The 7,453-nt window shown below is 50.0% G+C and overlaps 1 long non-coding RNA gene across 1 annotated transcript in view; it reads right to left on the bottom strand.

The window, feature by feature from the left end:
• Positions 1-625: 625 nt before the first annotated feature.
• Positions 626-7,453, bottom strand: part of LOC111817644 — a 12,744-nt gene continuing 5,916 nt past the window's right edge. Inside the window, exon 2 of the long non-coding RNA XR_002821788.1 lies at positions 626-2,319. This is a non-coding gene — a long non-coding RNA (uncharacterized LOC111817644). The remainder of the gene's footprint in view (positions 2,320-7,453) is intronic.

Below are 7,453 nucleotides of genomic sequence, written 5' to 3'. Positions count from 1 at the left end.
CCTACCATAAATAATAATAAAAATACATAATGCATCATGGCTCCAGGCGTTCTCCAGCGCGATGTGTTACCGCAGTGGGATCTGCTGAGTCTGCGGGTGTCTGCAAAGCCCCAAGTGTCATCTGTGGCTTAGGGTTTCATGGATTAGACTTTAAACGGTGTCTCGCCAGGCTGACATTGGCTTCCTCTCACACTCAGGCTCGAAGGAAGTGCTGGGCTGGGGGCTCCCCCTCCAGGCAGCCGCGGCTCCCCACGGCCCTCCTCTGCAAGGTGTATGTGTGGGTGGGGGTGGATCCGGGCTGAATCTGAGGTTTTTCCACCTCTGGAGGTTCCCTAGACTTCTGAAAGTGGCTCCAATCCGTTCCTGTCACTGGCGTGAGTCATGTGATGGGCACACTCGGGCGTTCCTGGCACGGGTGGTGGCAGCCGCGAATCCAGGAGGGCACGCTCCACGCGGCCACACGCCCGGGTGAGAGCCCAGCCCGTGGCACAACCATTTAAAACTTCATAAATTATAAACAAGCCGCCTTGGCCTTCACTGTAAATTCCGCTCTTGAGCCTGCAATTAGTGTTAGGAAGTGCCCGAGTCTAAACACAACCAAATGCCCTCTGAAGGACCCAAGGGCCCGAGGTTGCAAACCTTTATTTCCCAGGGCCACCCCCTCCCAGCCGAGGTTTGCACACAGTCTTCTCCTCCCCCCGCTACCGACAGCGGGTACGCACTCGGCTGGGTTCCCGCTCGCAAGGGAAGGTCACAATAGCGGCTCTATCTGCAGAGGCGCCTGCCTCCTCCCTCCCGGGTCTCGCAGAAGCAAAGAAAGAAGCGTGGGGGAGGGGAGCCGGCCGCCAATGGCACCCAGGGCCGCGGCCTCTTTTCTCTGGGAGGACCCAGAGCAGTACCTGCAGGCAAAGTCCGCAGGGGAAGCAGAACCCCACCCCAGCTCTGGCCTCGCTTGGGGCAGAATGCTCTGGGGGGAAAGGGGTGCGCACTCAGGCCTTGAAGTTGCTCTCGGCCTCCCTGCGCTGAGGGTACCCAGAGCAGCCTGAAGCCCAAGGCATGCGCGCCATTGTGTGCACTGCTTCCCCACGGGTTCTGCAGCAGAGGCCACCGTGGAGGAGGCAGCACAGGGGGCGCCCAGAGGCGCGAAGAGGCCAGCCTTCCCTTGCTGGCTGGGGCTTTGGTCTCTGGGAGAGCTACCTTGGTTGCCTGTAAGTGGAAGAAATAGCTCTTAGACTCCTGCCTTTCGCTAGTGCTGCTTTGCCCTCAATACCTACAGCATTCAGGGCTGGGGGGGGGGGATGTCTCTTAAGATCTCAAGAAAGGGGAGGGCAGTCAGGGCTGTAAGCCTAGGCCCACCCAGGAGGAGTGGCCATCTACCTGGGTTCCTGGTGGCTCTCTACAATCAAATATGAATTAAGGCAGGGATAGCTTGCTGCACAGCAGGAGCTGGGGTGAGAAATGATTCAAGCAGAAGGAGAGCTTTCCTTACAACCAGGAGAAAGGCAGGACCCAGCCTGGAGTGGAGGATCTAGTTGGAGCTAACCAGGGGTTGCAGAAGCTACTGAGGAAAAGGCCTTGAACAGTAGTCCTGCCACTGGTCAGGAGGTAAGAAAGAACAATTAGCTATAGATTCTGCCTTCTGGGTTTCAGATTTCAGGCTCACTCCAGGACCTGGCAGGGAAATACCCATCTCCAGTGGAATCATTAAGTTAACCATCCATTTGTACCATTTCTTTGTACAGGCTTTCACATGAGAGAGGGGAAGGTAATACAGTGCAAGTATGTTCCCTTTGATGCAGCTTTAAGCCTGTCCCTATTAGAGATACAACAGCCACACTGGTTTTCTAGGCCCCACAGGGTACTCACCTTGCTGAACAAGATTTGTCAAGTTGTTATCTGTAAGAACTATTAAAAGATAGTGATTACTTATCCTAGCCCCTTCTCCATTCTTCCCCATCTTACCAGCTAGCTGGCCCCAGTGAAGGGCAACCTCAGCCAGCAGGCCCCCTGAGCCCAGGCTCTCCATCTGTTGAGGCTTTTCATTAGGGAGGGTGAAGAGGATGCTTGTGGGTGTATGTTTGAATAACAAAGAAGTAACTCTTCCTTCCCTTCTAACAAGTGCTCCTGTGCTTGACCTGGGGAAGCCAGAGGCCTGTTTACACCTTCAGTATTCAAGGGACAGTCACAGGCTTGTTTTGACTTTTATCCTGAGAATAAATTGAAGCTTCTGCAGTTCAAGAATTGGCTAGTCCCAGTTATAGGTCTAAGAAGGTCCTCTTCATTTGTAAGTTCTTGGTATTTCTTTGATTCTTTCAGAAACTGAAAGCAGAAACAAACAAACAAACAAACAAACAAAAAAAAAAAAACAAAAAAGAACAGAACTTTATGGGTCAGCAAGAGAGAGACAGAAGGCCCAGGCCCCACAAGCTTATACAGCCTCAACCACTCCTGGGCACTCTGACTTCCCAGAGCGCATATTCAGGCCTGGGTGAGAAGGCCTACTCTTGGACACTGAGATATTAGGAAGTTGAGTGGATTGTCCTCAGCTAAGGCCTTACCTAAACCTTCCAGGGCTGGCTCTTGTAGATTTCACTTGCCAAATGCTCTGGTGGAGAGAAAAAGGGAAGAATCCTCAGCAATTACTGCTTTGGTGATGACAGAGAGGATGGTGAACTGAAAAGATCATCACAGGGGGTGAAACCTTTGTTCTCATTGTTCCCTTGTTTTCTACTCCAGCTACCAGTGTCTTTATCTTTGGGGTCCAACATTGGTGTCAAACAAATGTACTGCATATATTTGACTTGAAATCCATCCTTAAACATTTCCCTCAGGTCTCACTCCCACCTTGGTGAGTTGGAAAATACAACTATTCTTAGACAAGTTTAGTGTGAAATAAAGTGAGCCAGAGATTTCCTCACATGATGGAAGAGGCAGATATTCAGTCATTTGTAAAAGTAGAGGCAGGTGAAGGGTCTCGAGGAGATATATAAGGTGAGAGCTATTGCATGTATCTTCTTGTTCTAGATCTTGTGACAAAAATGAGGTGCTTTTGGGGGAGAGGACTGAACCCAGAATTTGGGGGGAGGACTGAACCCAGAATTTGGTTCATGCTAAGATATACAATAGGCATATGACTATATATATCTATATATATGACATATTTTTTTTTGCTAGAGGGAGATAAGTCTTGTTATGTATTTCAGACTGGCCTTAATTTAGCTATTTAGCCAGGGCTGGCCTCAAACTAGCATCCTTATCTGCCCTAGGGTTGGGCTTAGAGGCCTGAGCCATCACCCCAGTGCATGGGGAAACAACCTGACTGAGTCCTATAGGTGGTCTGGAGCATCTTTATGGAAGTGTAAGATCAAGAAGATCCAGAGTGGAATTTTAACAATACAAGCCAAGGGGGGGGGGGGGAGAAGTGGTTCTTCGTTAAATCAAGGTTCGTGGAAAGCTCTGGTGTGGAGGAACTATTTTAACCTGAAAAGCAGGGTTTCAGACCAGGCCTGGAAGGCTGGCTTGGCCGGCCAAGGACAGCAGAGCAGGGCAGAGCACATCATCCCGGATCTAGGCCTGGAGAAGGCCTTTTGGTAATGGCGCCATTGTTCACAGCACTGCCCTACAAACACGGAACCACTCCACCTCCTCTGTGGGCCGGGTGGGAAAGTGGATCGAGCAAGCGACGCCAGAGCCCCTCGCTCCAATCTGCTACCCCTTGGGACAGCCACGACGCCATCCCGGGCCTGCGTGGCAGAGAACACACAAAGCCTCGACCTGTCCGGGCTGGGAGCATTGTGAAGACCCCGAGGCCGAGGGCCCAGCCCTGCGGGAACAATAGCTGCTAGGCCTGCGCAGCTGCACAAAGCCCGGGTCGCGTCACCACGTGACACGCTCGCCCGAGGCTGCAGGGGCTCGGGACCTACCTGGGCCGCTTGCGGGAAGACCAAGGTGGGCTAGAGCCTGTGGACTGCGGCCACCGCCCTCCCTGAGTAGGAGCGGCGGGGGCGGGGGCGGTCTGCGCGCTAGGGCGGGGGCGGGAGCCGGAGCGGGAGAGGCTCGTCCTATTAAGAGTTCATCAATCACCGGTGTGCACTTTCCGCTCGACAGCGGTTCCTCCTACTTCAGAGCAAGTCTGGGCCAGCTGGGAGCCGACCAGAAACCCCCGTGGAGGAGACGGCGCGCGGGCCAGGGGCTCGCAGAGGGCGCGACCCGGGACCCCCCCCCACCCCCTCCACGTCGGCACCTCCTGGACCTGGGGAGAGGTCTGGCTTCCACCTCCTTGCCTTGGGGACAGGCCCGTCGGCCACTAGCCCCGCCCTCGAACTTCTCGGGGCACCCACACAGTGACCCTGCATTCCCCGCCCCTGTCCACACTGGCCCCAGTGACCCGCGGCTCAGTTCCCAGAAAGGGCCATCTCCATCTCTGCAGGCAAAAGGAGAAAAAGCCCAAGGAGCAGGAGATCGCTTAAGTCTCTATTTGCCTGCGGGAGTGTTTGCGTGGGAGGAAGGAGGAGGGGAAGACTGCTGTTGAACTTGAAATAAACTTGAATGTCTTTTAAAGTAACAAAAATATATTGAAAACGCAGGCCACAGAGATACGTCTCTGCTTGGAGCGTGGAGCAAGACTCTTCAGTACTTTTACCTCTGCTCATTGGGGTCAATTTTATTTATTTATTTATTTGCGGTAATGGGGATTGAACCCAGGATCCTGCACTTGCAAGGCAAGCACTTATTCTACTAAGCTATCTCCCCGGGCCCTTTGGGGTCAATTTTAGAAACAACATAGGGCTGGACTGCAAGTTTCTAGGGACAGCCATCAGCCTCAGAACTGTTTTGCAGCAGGAACTGTCTGCGTGGAGTGGGCAGGAAGCACTCTTACACCTCTTCTGGAGTGTCACTTGTCTTCTTCATACCTTCCACCAAAGTTCTGGCCTAGTCACCTGATGCTGGGTGCCATCAGCTGAAACGTTTCTGAAGTTCATTGGTATGCGCTACTTACTGGTCCTCAGGAATGAGCCCCCTTGAAAGGGTGGAAAGCCTGGGCTTTGCCCACTCCAATTTTGTCTGTCATCATCTTGTGTGGAAATTGACTACCACATCCACTTCCTCCTACTCCTCCTCTTTCTCCTCTTCCTCCTCTTCTTTCTCATCTTCTCCTTCCTGTTCTTTTTTTGCTGGCTCAGTCCAACCAGAGGGCAGGGCTGTGGTGCTGGGAATGGAACCCACAGTTCCATTCCCCTGTCCTGCTAAGCTTACCTAAGCAGGTACCTTACCTTATCTCACCGACCTAAAAACTGACTTCTTTTGGAGGAATACTGTACTATCGTTTTTGCTTCAGATACACTGAAGCATTAAGACCCACACAGTATCTCACACCCACAGAGCAATGAAAATACTGGGCAAGGGCCCACAAGATAGCAAGCAGGCAAGTGCAGGGGCCTAGTTCCATTCTTGGCACCACATGCTGTGCTGGCCTGCTCCCCAGGTGAGCTGAGCCAGCAACCCAGTTGGGGCCTGGTGGCAAGTACCTGTAATCCCAGTGCTGGGGAGACTGAAAAAGGAGGATTACTATGAGTTCCAGCTGTGTAATGAGACCCTGCACAAAATCAAAAAAGAAAAATACAGGGCCAGTTGTCCTGAGTTCAGTCTGTCCCTTGCTCCTGGTCTTTTCCCAGTGCCTACTGAACACACCTGTGGGCCCTGTTGTGGCTTTGGGATGCAAGTGTCAGTCACTAATGATTTCTGCCCTTCAATCTTGGTGGAGAAAAATAATCCTAGAACAACGTGATAGGCACCATAAAAGAAGTGTGCTCAAACTGCATGCGTGTGTGTGTGTGTTTAAATATATCTGGTAATTTTCAGGGAATGCTAAATACCACTTCTCCTGTGAACCTCCTTAAGCTCAGGGTGGAACATGTAGCATAGCATAAGAAAGGGTATTGGACATCTTACCCTGGTCATTTGCATTGGCTGTGAACAATAGTATTGTAGTGTCACAAAGGCTATTCAGAGAAGGTAAGTGTGGTTCCTATAGAAAAAGTGTTCTTTCTTTTTTTTTTTTTTTTTCTCAGATCAGGGAGGGATACAAAATTGAAGAAGGAAGAAATAGTAAGGTGTGGACTTGGAATAAGGAATACAGTTTGGAGTAGGCCATCCTGGCTGGAAAGAGGTTGACTGTGTCATGTGAAGGTCCAGAGCTACTCTGTAGGTAACAAGAAGCTACTGAATGTGCAAGGTGGGATGCAAGGTTATCTACTTTTAGGAGGCAGAGTTCACAGGAGTTGGTGATGAGTTGGGTCCATATGAGTGGAGCTATGGATGCTAATTCCTAGGCTTCTGGTTTGAAGGCCCAAGTAGAAACCAGGGCATTCTCCAAAATGAATAGAAGAGCAGGAAGAGACTGCAGAAGAATCTAATTAGTTCAATTTCAGGTCTACAATATATTCTGCCTTGCAATTCACTTACTCTTTCTGGACTTCAGTTTCATCAGTGAAATAGCCAATAAAGACATCTACCTCACTAGTTTATCATTAGAGGTGCACGTGCCTGTGTGTGCCTGTGTGTGCTACTCCCCAGGTTCCCATGAACGTCCTACATAAGTTAAAAATCTAGGAAAAATATATTCTTGTCTCTATCATGCTTGTCAATACTTAGATCCTAGGTGGCTGGTGTAAAGGAAGGCTCAGGGAAATTAGAAATTAAACATCTTACTGCTTCCTAGATGCTGAATCTAAACTAATGTGTAAGGGGCTGGAGAGATGGCTCAGTGGTCTAAAGCACCTACTTGTAACAAGCTTGGCAAAGCACAGGGACCGTGGTTGGGTTCGATCCCCCAGCACCACATGCCAGCCAGCCCCGCCCCCAGGTGGGCTGAGCTGGCCACACACACACACACACACACACACACAATAAATAAATGTAAAAAAAGAAAGAAATGAAAACATTCTTTAAAAAAAATAAAAAATAAACTAATGTGTAAGACTCAGTTGGATCAGGTTGCTAATCAGAACCCCTCCTGCTTCCAGAGGGGAGGTATACTCTCAGGAGGATTCACATAGAAATGTGGTCTTGGTATCCGACCACTAAAGAGGAGGCCTCTTAGCAGAAGTCAAAAAGCTTTTGTGGGTTTTTTTTTTTTTTAATATGTCATGTGTCTTCCAGGGAATGCTAAATGCCTCTTCTGTTCTTCTGAATCTCCTTAAGCTCAGTATGGAACAGTATAGCATAGGAAAGGATGCTGGGCATCTGACCTTGGCCATTTACATTGGATGTGACTATAAATTAGTTATCTTCTCTGCATCAATGTTATTTTTTTTTTCCAGAACCAGGGATTGAACTCAGGCCCTTGCACTTGGCAGGCAAGCACTTATTCTACTGAGCCATTTTCCTGGCTCCAGTGTTATCATTTGTAAAACAGAATTACTAAGGGATCAAACAAAATAAAGTAAAAAAA

This window comes from Octodon degus, unplaced genomic scaffold (genome assembly GCF_000260255.1).
Source record: "Octodon degus isolate 3935 unplaced genomic scaffold, OctDeg1.0 scaffold00065, whole genome shotgun sequence".
Taxonomy (NCBI): Eukaryota; Metazoa; Chordata; class Mammalia; order Rodentia; family Octodontidae; genus Octodon; species Octodon degus.
Note: the sequence above shows the minus strand (reverse complement) of the source record. Positions and strands in the feature narration are given on the sequence as shown.